This window comes from Nerophis ophidion, linkage group LG21 (assembly GCF_033978795.1).
Source record: "Nerophis ophidion isolate RoL-2023_Sa linkage group LG21, RoL_Noph_v1.0, whole genome shotgun sequence".
In the NCBI taxonomy this organism is placed as follows: Eukaryota; Metazoa; Chordata; class Actinopteri; order Syngnathiformes; family Syngnathidae; genus Nerophis; species Nerophis ophidion.
The window spans coordinates 10,607,160-10,622,198 of NC_084631.1; the positions used below are offsets into that span (position 1 = coordinate 10,607,160).

The window sequence follows — 15,039 nt, forward strand, 5'->3', positions numbered from 1 at the left end:
GCAGACATGGCACAGAGATGTATGGATAACCTGCAGATGCATTTGCAACGATAAAGTCAACGAAATCACAAAGGTGAGTTTTGTTGATTTTGACTGCCAGCTAATCGATGCTAACATGCTACGCTAATCGATGCTAACATGCTATTTACCGGAGGTGCTAAAGCAGACATGGCACAGAGATGTATGGATAACCTGCAGATGCATTTGCAACGATAAAGTCAACGAAATCATAAAGGTGAGTTTTGTTGATTTTGACTGCCAGCTAATCGATGCTAACATGCTACGCTAATCGATGCTAACATGGTATTTACCGGCGGTGCTAAAGCAGACATGGCACAGAGATGTATGGATAACCTGCAGATGCATTTGCAACGATAGTCAACGAAATCACAAAGGTGAGTTTTGTTGATTTTGACTGCCAGCTTTTTCTTTTTTTCCTTTTTTTTTTTTCTTTGTCATGAAAAAGGTACTTTTTTTCATGAAAAAGGGAGGTTTTTGTGGTTGGTGCACTAATTGTAAGTGTATATTGTGTTTTTTATGTTGATTTTATAAAAAATATATATATATTATTATTTTTTTTAATTTAATTTTTTTAAATGAATAAAAAATTATTCTGCGGCCCGGTGGTTGGGGCCCACTGCATTAAAGGCCTACTGAAACCCACTACTACCGACCACGCAGTCTGATAGTTTATATATCAATGATGAAATATTAACATTGCAACACATGCCAATACGGCCTTTTTAGTTTACTAAATTACAATTTTAAATTTCCCACGGGGTTTCTTGTTGAAAACGTCGCGGAATGATGACGCGTGTTTGTGATGTCTCCAGTTTTATCGGAAATATTAGCCCAGCACCACACACGGCTAAAAGTTGTCTCTTTTCATCGCATAATTACACAGTAATTTGGACATCTGTGTTGCTGAATCTTTTGCAATTTGTTCAATTAATAATGGAGACGTCAAAGAAGAATGCTGTTGGTGGAAAGCGGTGGATTGCAGCTGCCTTTGGCAACGAAACACGGCCGGTGTTTCTTTGTTTGTTGTGAAGCTTTAACACAGAGCGCTCAAGCGAACATGTTTCTCTACGTCAACCAGCAAGTTTTTGGATGGGAAAATTGTGATATTAAGTCAGCTCTTACAGGAGACTTCAGTGGATTATGCGACCTCATCCTGCAGCTCAAAAAGGCAACTGTGATCTTTGCTCCTTCATTGGCTTCTCTGGGAGACACTGACGTTCACCGCAGCCATCCGACTTTCAGGTATGACTTTAAAATCTCACTAAAACACTATTAAAACAATAAGCAGATAAGGGATCTTCCAGAATTATCCTAGTAAATGTGTCTAATTACATCAGTAACGGTCCCACTGCCGCCGCATTTTTTTTGTGCTTCACTCTAACTTTCCTCATCCACGAATCTTCCATCCTCGCTCAAATTAATGGGGAAATTGGCGCTTTCTCGGTCCGAATAGCTCTTGCTGCTGAAGGCTATCATTATAAAAAAATGTGAGGACGTGAGGAGCCCTACAACCCGTGACGTCACGCGCACATCGTCTGCTACTGCCGGCTTTTTTATTAGCGACCAAAAGTTGCAAACTTTATCGTCGATGTTCTCTACGAAATCCTTTGTGCAAAAATATGGCAATATTGCGAAATGATCAAGTATGACACATAGAATGAACCTGCTATCCCCGTTTAAATAAGAAAATCTCATTTCAGTAGGCCTTTAAATATATGTTTCTTGGTGCAATATTGTCCTTAAATAAAAAAGTGAACATACAAGACAACTTGTCTTTTATTAGTAAGTAAGCAAGCTAAGGCTCCTAATGTTGTGTCATTCATCATTTTATTATTTTGTCAACATTATTAAGGACAAGTGGTAGAAAACAAATTATTAATCTACTTGTTCATTTAATATTAATGGCGGCTTACTTTCTCTTTTAACATGCTCTATCTACACTTCTGTTCAAATGTAATAATCACTTATGCTTCTCTTCTTTGATACTTTACATTAGTTTTGGATGATACCACATGTTTGGGTATCAATCCGATACCAAGTAGCTACAGGATCATACATTGGTCCTATTCAAAGTTTTCATGTGTCCAGGGACATATTTCCTAACGTTATAAACATAATAAAAACGAAAGAAGATGCAAAAACGAAAGAAAATGCCAAAAAATATCGACATAATCATAGCAGTATCGACTAGATCATCATAGAAGGCACGTATAAAATGTCACACATCATATATCACACATCATGTATCACACATCATTTATCAGACGTTATGTATCACACGTCATGTATCACACGTCATGTATCACACGTCATGTATCACACATCATGTATCAATCAATCAATCAATCAATGTTTACTTATATAGCCCTAAATCACTAGTGTCTCAAGGGGCTGTATCACACGTCATTTATCACACATCATTTATCACACGTCATGTATCATACATCATGTATCACACATCATATATCACACATGTATCACACATATATGACACATATATCACACATACATCATGTATCACACATCATACATCACACATCTTATATCACTCGTCATATACCACACATCATGTATGACACATACATCACACAAATATCCCACATACATCATGTATCACACATCATGTATCACACATCATGTATCACTCGACATATATCACACATCATGTATGACACATACATCATGTATCACGCATCATATATCACACATGTATCACACATACATCACACATATATCATGTATCGCACATCATACACCACACATCATGTATCACTCGTCATATACCACACATCATGTATGACACATACATCACACATCATATATCACACATACATCATGTATCACACATCATGTATCACACATCATACATCACACATCATATATCACACATACATCATGTATCACACATCATGTATCACACATCATACATCACACATCATGTATCACACATCATTTATCACACATGTATCACACATCATATATCACACATACATCATGTATCACACATCACACATCATGTATCACACATAATTTATCACACATGTATCACACATCATTTATCACACATTATGTATCACACGTCATACATCATGTATCACACATATATCACACATCATATATCACACATACATCATGTATCACACATCATGTATCACGCATCATACATCACACATCATGTATCACACATCATTTATCACACATGTATCACACATCATATATCACACATACATCATGTATCACACATCATACATCACACATCATGTATCACACATCATTTATCACACATGTATCACACATCATTTATCACACATTATGTATAACACGTCATGTATCACACATCATATATCACACATACATCATGTATCACACATCATACATCACACATCATGTATCACACATCATTTATCACACATGTATCACACATCATTTATCACACATTATGTATAACACGTCATGTATCATACATCATGTATCACACATATATCACACATCATATATCACACATACATCATGTATCACACATCATATATCACACATACATCATGTATCACACATCAGACATCACATATACATCACACATCATGTATCACACGTCATATATCACACATCATGTATGACACATACATCACACATCATATATCACACATACATCATGTATCACACATCATACATCACATATCATACATCGCACATCATGTATCACATATCATACATCACGTATCATACATCGCACATCATGTATCACACGTCATGTAACACACATCAAAGAACTATGATCTTGTTGCAGGTATGACCAAATGGTGGCGATAGTTTCTAAGAACTATGAACTTGTTGCAGGTATGACCAAATAGTGGCGATAGTTTCTAAGAACTATGAACTTGTTGCAGGTATGACCACATGGTGGCGATAGTTTCTAAGAACAATGAACTTGTTGCAGGTATGACCACATGGTGGCGATAGTTTCTAAGAACTATGAACTTGTTGCAGGTATGACCACATGGTGGCGATAGTTTCTAAGAACTATGAACTTGTTGCAGGTATGACCACATGGTGGCGATAGTTTCTAAGAACTATGAACTTGTTGCAGGTATGACCACATGGTGGCGATAGTTTCTAAGAACTATGAACTTGTTGCAGGTATGACCACATGGTGGCGATAGTTTTTAAGAACTATGAACTTGTTGCAGGTATGACCACACGGTGGCGATAGTTTCTAGGAACTATGAACTTGTTGCAGGTATGACCACACGGTGGCGATAGTTTCTAGGAACTATGAACTTGTTGCAGGTATGACCACATGCTGGCGATAGTTTCTAAGAACTATGATCTTGTTGCAGGTATGACCACATGGTGGCGATAGTTTCTAAGAACTATGAACTTGTTGCAGGTATGACCACATGGTGGCGATAGTTTCTAAGAACTATGAACTTGTTGCAGGTATGACCACATGGTGGCGATAGTTTCTAAGAACTATGAACTTGTTGCAGGTATGACCACACGGTGGCGATAGTTTCTAAGAACTATGAACTTGTTGCAGGTATGACCACATGGTGGCGATAATTTCTAAGAACTATGAACTTGTTGCAGGTATGACCACATGGTGGCGATAGTTTCTAAGAACTATGAACTTGTTGCAGGTATGACCACATGGTGGCGATAGTTTCTAAGAACTATGAACTTGTTGCAGGTATGACCACATGGTGGCGATAGTTTTTAAGAACTATGAACTTGTTGCTGGTATGACCACACGGTGGCGATAGTTTCTAGGAACTATGAACTTGTTGCAGGTATGACCACACGGTGGCGATAGTTTCTAGGAACTATGAACTTGTTGCAGGTATGACCACATGGTGGCGATAGTTTCTAAGAACTATGAACTTGTTGCAGGTATGACCACATGGTGGCGATAGTTTCTAAGAACTATGAACTTGTTGCAGGTATGACCAAATGGTGGCGATAGTTTCTAAGAACTATGAACTTGTTGCAGGTATGACCACATGGTGGCGATAGTTTCTAAGAACTATGAACTTGTTGCAGGTATGACCACATGGTGGCGATAGTTTCTAAGAACTATGATATTGTTGCATGTATGACCACATGGTGGCGATAGTTTCTAAGAACTATGAACTTGTTGCATGTATGACCACATGGTGGCGATAGTTTCTAAGAACTATGAACTTGTTGCATGTATGACCACATGGTGGCGATAGTTTCTAGGAACTATGAACACACACCAACAACTCAACAACACGTATGTAACAATCACCATTAATGATTCCCGGGCGCGGTGATCAAGGGGATGGGTCAAATGCAGAGGACAAATTTCACCACACCTAGTGTGTGTGTGACAATCATTGGTACTTTAACTTTAACTTAACACAGAGACATGGCACACACCAACAACTCAACAAATTGCCACTACATGCTTTTTTTCTTTACTCTCATATTTAATGACAACATTCTTCTGCGATCTCAACAAGAAACATATTTACTGTATCATACTATCTTCTGTTCAAATAATACCATGTTTTGAGGTCCCCTTTGTGTAGAAAAGTGTCAAAAAGTATACAAAATACATTTTGGTGCCAGTACTAAAATATCGGTATGCCAATTGGTTTGATATGTAACTGAGGTTCAACATTTTGTTCCACTTCAGTCATAGTTTACTGCAACAGGTGTCCTGATTACATAAGTGAATGAGCCAAACGTCACTTGTAACAAGGCTGAGAATAGCTTAATGGTTAAGACTGCTGCCGCTCGTTCAAATCCATGATTTTGTGTAGCTTGTAAGGACTATATTTCCTTCCATACACAAATGTAATCGAGGACCCCTGGCTCACTATAATATAATGGTACGAAACAAAGGACAGCCAACCGGAGTGGGGTTTGAACCTAGTACAATTCATTCCAAGTCAATAACCTTAATTGCTGGTCTATTCCTGGGTCTGGTGAAGGGTTGTTTTTTTTTCTTTTACACAAATGTAATCGAGGACTCCTGACTCAGTAAAGTATAATGAAGTAGAACAAAATACCATCAACCAGAGTGAGATTCCAAACCAGTAATTTTCATTCCGAGTCAGCAGTCCAAACCCCTGGTCTATCTTGGGTCTTGTGAAGGTTAGATTGTGTTCCAAAGACAAATGTATTTGAGGAGTCCTACTTCAATAAAGTATGATAGAGGAAAATCGATTTACTGCGAAAATATCCCCCAGGCAAGACCCAGGTTAGCTCAGTGGGTAAGACTGCTGCCTATCACGCAGTACTACTGGGTTTGAATCCCTTACTTAAAGTATCTTGTTTTTTGTTGTACCTCGATTATAGTTCACTGATTACATTTGTATATGAGCGAAAATCAAAATTTAATGGGACCCAGGATAGCTCAATGGTCAACACTGTGGGCTCCTAATACAGGGGTACAGAGTTCAAATCCCATACATGGAATCAGTAATTTGGCTGTATGGCGTCAATACGGCATAAATTGCGGGGTGTTTCTTCTCCCCCAGACAGAGTAATCTTATGTGCTCGTTGTTTGAGTAACATATAATTGAAAAGTTAAGTAAAAACTAAAGATAATAATAATCAAAAATAATTTGTCAAATAGTCAATGATGACACCTCAGGGGTTACCTGTGTGTGTGTGTGTGTGTGTGTGTGAGAATGAATGAGTGTGTGCGAGTGAGTGTAATTCCTGAGGTGGGTCGGAATAGGAGTATAAAGTTAATAATAAAGAGCGTTGACAAATGACCTCTCCTGGGTACAAATAAAATAGGTTAATTGGATGGAAAAAAAAAGTTTATTAAATAATTATTTTTACAGTATATGAGAGAGATGACAGTCACAATATATGTCACCTCCAGACTGAATTGTAAATTACATGTCAACCCAACCAGGATTCGAAACCTGCACCCTTCAATCTGATTCAACAGTCTTAACCACTGGTCTATCCTGGGTCTTCTGTCTGCCATAGTTTTTCGTTAACAAATGTAATCGAGGACGCCTGGCTCAGTAAACGTATGATTTGGTACTGCAAAATATTATCAACCAGAGTGGGGTTTGAACACACTAATTTTAATTCCGAGTCAGCAGTGTTAACCGCTGGTCTGTCCTGTGTCTTGTAAACACCAGATTTCTTTCCATACACAAATGTAATTGAGGACTCCTGGCTCAGTGAAGTATGATGAGATGGAATAAAATTGTTCAACCTGAGTAGGGGTTGAACCCAGTACCTCTTGTTCCAAGACAGCTGTCTTAACCACTGGGCCATCCTTAGTCTTGTGAAGTGAAGATTTCTTTCCATACACAAATATTATGTATGACACCTGGCTCTCTAAAGTGTGATGATGTGAACCAAAAAACTACCGAATCCAGGACCGCTGAATCTGTGTCAACAGTCTTAACCACTGGTCTATCCTTGGGCTTCTGGTGAGAATATTTTTTTTCATACACAAATGTAATCGAGGACGTCTGGCTCAGTAAAAGCATGATTTGCTACAGCAAAAAATCATCAACCAGAATAGGGTTTGGACACAGTACCTCTTATTAAAAGTCAGCAGTCTTAACCACTTGTCTATCCTGGGTCTTGTAAAAAACAGATTTATTTCCATACACAAATGTAATCGAAGACTCCTGGCTCCGTAAAGTATGATGAGATTAAGTAAAATTGTTCCAACCAGAGTGGGAGTTGAACCCAGTACCACTCATTCCAAGACAGGTGTCTTAACCTCTGGGCCATCCTTGGTATTGTGCAGAACAGATTTATTTCCATACACAAATGTTATCTGTGACCCCTGGCTCTCTAAAGTATGATGATGTGAACTAAAGAACTGCTAGCTGTAGTGGGGTTCGAACCCAGTACCTTCCATACTAATTCAGAAGTCTTAACCACTGGGCTATCCTCAATCTTGTGACCATGAGATTTTGGTTCATACACCAAACTAATCAAGGACTCTTAACTCAGTAAAGTATGATGACCAAATACTGTCAATTAGAGCTGGGTTTCAATCAAGAACATTTAATTCCAAGTCAGCAGTCGTAAACAATGGACTATCTTCTGTCTTGTGTTACAAAGATTTATTTTCATACTTAAATGTAATGGACGACCCTTGGCTCAGTAAAGTATGATGGAGGTGGAACAAAATTCTGTCTACCACAGCACCATACTTTCCCAGTCAACAGTCTCAACCACTGGGCTATCCTGGTTCTTGTGCATATCATATTTTCTTCATAAAAAATTGTAATCGAGGACTCCTGGCTCAGTAAAAGTATGACGAAGTACAACCAGAGTGAGGTTTGAACCCTGTAGCTTTCTCTCTGAATAAGCAGTCATAACTCCTGGTCCATCCAGTGTCTTGTGAAGAACATAATTTGTTTCATACACAAATGTAATCAAGGACTCCTGGCTCAGTAAAGTATAATGAGGTGGATTAAAATGCTGTCAACTGGAATGGGGTTTGAACTCCGAAACTCTCTTTCCAAGTCAGCAGTCTTAACCACTGGGTTTTCCTTGAACTTGTGAAGAGGGGATTTTTTTTCCATAACACAATTGTTATCTACGACCCATTGCTCTCTAAAGTATGATGGTGTGGAACAAAATATTGCCAACCTGAGTGGGGTTTGAACACGGTATCTTTCATCTCGAGGGAGGAGTCTCAACCGCTGGTCTACCCTGTGTCTTGTAAAATCCAGATTTCTTTCCATACACAAATGTAATCGAGGACTCCTGGCTCAGTTAAGTATGATGAGGTGGAACAAAATTATGTCAACCAGAGTGGGAGTTGAAACCAGTACCTCTCGATCCATGTCAGCTGTCTTAACAACTGGGCCATCCTTGGTCTTGTGAAGACTAGATTTCTTTCCATACACAAATGTTATCTATGAACTCTGGCTCTCTAAAGTATGATGATATAAACCAAAAAACTACCGAATTCAAAACCATTCAATCTGAGTCAACAGTCTTGACCACTGGTCTATCCTGGGTCTTCTGTTTGCCATACTTTTTCATACACAAATGTAGTCGAGGACGCCTGGCCCAGTAAACTTAAGATTGGGTACTGCAAAATATCATCAACCAGAGTGGGGTTTGAACACGCTACTTTTCACTCCAAGTCAGCAGTGTTAACCGCTGGACTGTCCTGGGTCTTGTAAAGACCAGATTTCTTTCCATACACAAATGTAATTGAGGACTCCTGGCTCAGTAAAGTATGATGAGATGGAATAAAATTGTTTAACCAGAGTGGGGGTTGAACCCAGTATCTCTCTTTCCAAGACAGCTGTCTTAACCACTGGGCCATCCCTTAGTCTTGTGAAGTGCACATTTCTTTCCATACACAAATATAATGTATGACACCTGGCTCTCTAAAGTATGATGATGTGAACCAAAAAACTACCGAACCCAGGACCGCTCAATCTGAGTCAACAGTCTTAACCACTGGTCTATCCTGGGTCTTCTGGTAGGAATATTTTTTTTCATACACAAATGTAATCGAGGACGTCTGGCTCAGTAAAACTATGATTTGCTACTGCAATATATCATCAATCAGAATAGGATTTGAACACAGTACCTCTTATTCCACGCCAGCAGTCTTAACCACTGGTCTATCCTTGGTCTTGTAATAACCAGATTTCTTTCCATACACAAATGTAATCGAGGACTCCTGGCTCCGTAAAGTATGATGAGTTAAATAAAATTGTTCCAACCAGAGTAGGGATTGAACCCAGTAACTATCGTTCCAAGACAGGTGTCTTAACCTCTGGGTCATTCTTGGTCTTGTGAAGAACAGATTTATTTCCATACACAAATGTTATCTGTGACCCCTGGCTCTCTAAAGTATGATGATGTGAACTAAAGAACTGCTAGCCGTAGTGGGGATCGAACCCAGTACCTTCCATACTAATTCAGAAGTCTTAACCACTGGGCTATCCTCAATCTTGTGACCATGAGATTTTGGTTCATACACCAAACTAATCAAGGACTCTTAACTCAGTAAAGTATGATGACCAAATACTGTCAATTAGAGCTGGGTTTCAATCCAGAACATTTAATTCCAAGTCAGCAGTCGTAAACACTGGACTATCTTCTGTCTTGTGTTACAAAGATTTATTTTCATACTTAAATGCTTCCTTTTTGTTTTTTTTGTCAACTTTTTTTTTCTAATAGTGCTTGCAATAGAATATGAATAAAGAGGGAATGGTTCCAAGTTGCTGTCTTAAAGCAGACGTATTGGCAGTGGAACACTTCAGTGAAGACCTCACCTTAAACCAACTGTTGGGAAGTGAGCTCTGATGTGTGTGTGTTCCTCTGCTTCGTTTGCTTCGGACAGAAACTGGACTTGTTGTCAACGAGATTTCAATATGCAACAGTAAACAATTATTTTCCCTTGGCTCGGGTAAAGTATGATGGAGGTGGAACAAAATTCTGTCTACCACAGCTGGGTTTGAACATAGCACCATACTTTCCTAGTCAACAGTCTTAACCACTGCCCTATCCTGGGTGTAGAATTTATCATAGTTGTTTCATAAACAAACGAAATTGAGGACTCCTGGCTCAGTAAAAGTATGATGAAGTACAACCAGAGTGGGGTTTGAATGCTGTAGCCTTCTTTCTGCGTAAGCAGTCATAAACCCTGGTCTATCCAGTGTCTCATGAAAACCCGAATTTGTTCCATACACAAATGTAATCAAGGACTCCTGGCTCAGTAAAGTATGATGAGGTGGATTAAAATGCTGTCAACCGGAAGGGGGTTTGAACTCTGTACCTCTCTTTCCAAGTCAGCAGTCTTAACCACTTGTCCATCTTGGGTCTTGTCAAAGTTAGATTTTGTTCCATACACAAATGTAATTGAGGATTCCTGGCTCAATAAAGTATGATAGATAGTAATCAATACACTGCGAAAATCTCTTCTCAGCAAGACCCCGGTTAGCTCAGTGGTTAAGACTTCTACCTACTAGGTTCAATTCCCTTACTTGGAAAATCTTGTTTTTTGGTGCGCCTCAATTATAGTTCACTGATTACATTTGTATATGAGCGAAAACCAAACCTAAATGGGACCCAGGATAGCTCAATGGTCAACACTGTGGGCTCCTAATACAGGGTTACAGAGTTCAAATCCCATACATGGAATCAGTCATTTGGCTGTATGGCGTCAATACGACATAAATTGCGGGGTGTTTCTTCTCCCCCAGACAGAGTAATCTTATGTGCTCGTTGTTTGAGTAACATATAGTTGAAAAGTTAAGTAAAAACTAAAGATAATAATAATCAAAAATAATTTGTCAAATAGTCAATGAGGACACATCAGGGGTTACCTGTGAGTGAGTGAGTGTGTGTGTGTGTCAGAATGAATGAGTGTGTGCGAGTGAGTGTAATTCCTGAGGTGGGTCGGAATAGGAGTATAAAGTTAATAATAAAGAGCGTTGACAAATGACCTCTCCTGGGTACAAATAAAATAGGTTAATTGGATGAAAAAAAAAAGTTTATTAAATAATTATTTTTACAGTATATGAGAGAGATGACAGTCACAATATATGTCACCTCCAGATTGAATTGTAAATTACATGTCAACCCAACCAGGATTCGAACGCTGCACCCCTCAGTCTGAGTCAACAGTCTTAACCACTGGTCTATCCTGGGTCTTCTGTCTGCCATAGTTTTTCATTAACAAATGTAATCGAGGACGCCTGGCTCAGTAAACGTATGATTTGGTACTGCAAAATATTATCAACCAGAGTGGGGTTTGAACACAATAATTTTAATTCCGAGTCAGCAGTGTTAACCGCTGGTCTGTCCTGTGTCTTGTTAACAACAGATTTCTTTCCATACACAAATGTAATTGAGGACTCCTGGCTCAGTGAAGTATGATGAGATGGAATAAAATTGTTCAACCAGAGTGGGGGTTGAACCCTGTACCTCTTGTTCCAAGACAGCTGTCTTAACCACTGGGCCATCCTTAGTCTTGTGAAGTGAAGATTTCATTCCATACACAGATATTATGTATGACACCTGGCTCTCTAAAGTGTGAGGATGTGAACCAAAAACTACCGAATCCAGGACTGCTCAATCTGTGTCAACAGTCTTAACCACTGGTCTATCCTGGGTCTTCTGGAGAGAAATTTTTTTTTCATACACAAATGTAATCGAGGACGTCTGGCTCAGTAAAAGCATGATTTGCTACAGCAAACAATCATCAACCAGAATAGGGTTTGAACACAGTACCTCTTATTACAAGTCAGCAGTCTTAACCACTTGTCTATCCTGGGTCTTGTAAAAAACAGATTTCATTCCATACACAAATGTAATCGAGAACTCCTGGCTCCGTAAAGTATGATGAGATTAAGTAAAATTGTTCCAAACAGAGTGGGAGTTGAACCCAGTACCACTCGTTCCAAGACAGGTGTGTTAACCTCTGGGCCATCCTTGGTCTTGTGAAGAAGAGATGTATTTCCATACGCAAATGTTATCTGTGACCCCTGGCTTTCTAAAGTATGATGATGTGAACTAAAGAACTGCTAGCCGTAGTGGGGTTTGAACCCAATACCTTCCATACTAATTCAGAAGTCTTAATCACTGGGTTATCCTCAATCTTGTGACCATGAGATTTTGGTTCATACACCAAACTAATCAAGGACTCTTAACTCAGTAAAGTATGATGACCAAATACTGTCAATTAGAGCTGGGTTTCAATCCAGAACATTTAATTCCAAGTCAGCAGTCGTAAACACTGGACTATCTTCTGTCTTGTGTTACAAATATTTATTTTCATACTTAAATGTAATGGACGACCATTGGCTCAGTAAAGTATGATGGAGGTGGAACACAATTTTGTCTACCACAGCTGGGGTTGAACATATAACCATACTTTCCCAGTCAACAGTCTTAACCACTGGGCTATCCTGGTTCTTGTGAGTATCATATTTTCTTCATAAACAAATGTAATCGAGGATTCCTGGCTCAGTAAAAGTATGATGAAGTACAACCAGAGTGAGGTTTGAACCCTGTAGCTTTCTTTCTGAGTAAGCAGTCATAACTCCTGGTCCATCCAGTGTCTTGTGAAGAACATAATTTGTTTCATACACAAATGTAATCAAGGACTCCTGGCTCAGTAAAGTATGATGAGGTGGATTATTAAAATGCTGTCAACTGGAATGGGGTTTGAACTCCGAAACTCTCTTTCCAAGTCAGCAGTCTTAACCACTGGGTTTTCCTTGAACTTGTGAAGAGTGGATTTTTTTTGCATACACAAATGTTATCTACGACCCATTGCTCTCTCAAGTATGATGATGTGGAACAAAATATTGCCACCCTGAGTGGCGTTTGAACACGGTATCTTACAATTCGAGGTAGGAGTCTCAACCGCTGGTCTATCCTGGGCCTTGTAAAAACCAGATTTCTTTCCATAAACAAATGTAATCGAGGACTCCTGGCTCCGTAAAGTATGATGAGATTAAATAAATTTGTTCCAACCAGAGTTGGGGTTGAACCCAGTACCTCTCGTCCCAAGACAGGTGTCTTAACCTCTGGGACATCCTTGGTGTTTTGAAGAAAAGATTTACATCCATACACAAATGTTATCTACGACCCATTGCTCTCTAAAGTATGATGATGTAAACCAAAAAACTGCCGAATTCAAGACCATTCAATCTGAGTCAACAGTCTTAACCACTGGTCTATCCTGGGTCTTCTGTTTGCCATACTTTTTCATACACAAATGTAGTCGAGGACGCCTGGCCCAGTAAACTTAAGATTGGGTACTGCAAAATATAATCAACCAGAGTGGGGTTTGAACACACTACTTTTCATTCCAAGTCAGCAGTGTTAACCGCTGGTCTGTCCTGGGTCTTGTAAAGACCAGATTTCTTTCCATACACAAATGTAATTGAGGACTCCTGGCTCAGTAAAGTATGATGAGATGGAATAAAATTGTTTAACCAGAGTGGGGTTGAACCCAGTATCTCTCTTTCCAAGACAGCTGTCTTAACCACTGGGCCATCCCTTAGTCTTGTGAAGTGCATATTTCTTTCCATACACAAATATTATGTATGACACCTGGCTCTCTAAAGTATGATGATGTGAACCAAGAAACTACCGAACCCAGGACCGCTCAATCTGAGTAAACAGTCTTAACCACTGGTCTATCCTGGGTCTTCTGGTAGGAATTTTTTTTTCATACACAAATGTAATCAAGGACGTCTGGCTCAGTAAAACTATGATTTGCTACTGCAAAAAATCATCAACCAGAATAGGATTTGAACACAGTACCTCTTATTCTAAGTTAGCAGTCTTAACCACTGGTCCATCCTTGGACTTGTAATAACCAGATTTCTTTCCATACACAAATGTAATCAAGGACTCCTGGCTCCGTAAAGTATGATGAGATTAAATAAAATTGTTCCAACCAGAGTGGGGATTGAACCCAGTAACTCTCGTTCCAAGACAGGTGTCTTAACCTCTGGGTGATCCTTGGTCTTGTGAACATCAGATTTATTTCCATACACAAATGTTATCTGTGACCCCTGGCTCTCTGAAGAATGATGATGTGAACTAAAGAACTGCTAGCCGTAGTGGAGTCCGAACCCAGTACCTTCCATACTAATTCAGAAGTCTTAACCCCTGGGCTATCCTCAATCTTGTGACCATGAGATTTTGGTTCATACACCAAACTAATCAAGGACTCTTAACTCAGTAAAGTATGATGACCAAATACTGTCAATTAGAGCTGGGTTTCAATCCAGGACCTTTAATTCCATGTCAGCAGTCGTAAACACTGGACTATCTTCTGTCTTGTGTTACAAAGATTTATTTTCATACTTAAATGTAATGGATGACCCTTGGCTCGGGTAAAGTATGATGGAGGTGGAACAAAGTTCTGTCTACCACAGCTGGGTTTGAACATAGCACCATACTTTCCTAGTCAACAGTCTTAACCACTGCCCTATCCTGGTTGTAGTGTTTATCATATTTTTTTCATAAACAAATGTAATTGAGGACTCCTGGCTCAGTAAAAGTATGATGAAGTACAACCAG

The 15,039-nt window shown here is 39.2% G+C and overlaps 1 protein-coding gene across 2 annotated transcripts in view; it reads right to left on the bottom strand.

The window, feature by feature from the left end:
* The window catches only part of LOC133539748 (sialic acid-binding Ig-like lectin 14), a 68,776-nt gene that overhangs the window by 5,621 nt on the left and 48,116 nt on the right, over positions 1–15,039 (bottom strand). The gene's annotated exons all lie outside the window — the stretch shown is intronic.